The sequence below is a fragment of the Eurypyga helias genome, unplaced genomic scaffold (assembly GCF_000690775.1).
Source record: "Eurypyga helias isolate BGI_N326 unplaced genomic scaffold, ASM69077v1 scaffold33506, whole genome shotgun sequence".
Taxonomy (NCBI): domain Eukaryota; kingdom Metazoa; phylum Chordata; class Aves; order Eurypygiformes; family Eurypygidae; genus Eurypyga; species Eurypyga helias.
This window is the reverse complement of record NW_010257786.1, coordinates 4,844-5,338: the sequence shown is the minus strand read 5'-3', so window position 1 is coordinate 5,338 and position 495 is coordinate 4,844.

The window sequence follows — 495 nt, the reverse complement described above, 5'->3', positions numbered from 1 at the left end:
TTGCAGCCGGAGCGCGGGCTGCTCCTCCCGCACAGCTCCCTCTGCCTGTCTCCCCACGAACATCGCGGACGCTCCGCCGGGCCCGGCTGCCGGCCCCACAGCATCCCCCGGGGTGTGGGGTGGGTGGCTGAGCCTGGGCACCCGCACCGCTCCTTCCCCATCCCGGGCTGGACCCATGGGAGCAAGGACCCTGCCTTGGTCCTGGTCTGGTCTGCGGGCTGCTCCTCCCGCACAGCTCCCTCTGCCTGTCTCCCCACGAACATCGCGGACGCTCCGCCGGGCCCGGCTGCCGGCCCCACAGCATCCCCCGGGGTGTGGGGTGGGTGGCTGAGCCTGGGCACCCGCACCGCTCCTTCCCCATCCCGGGCTGGACCCATGGGAGCAAGGACCCTGCCTTGGTCCTGGTCTGGTCTCTGAGCATCCCGGCTTGGTCCTGGTCTGGTCCTTGAGCATCCCGGCTTGGTCCTGGTCTGGTCCCTGATCATCCCCCCTTTC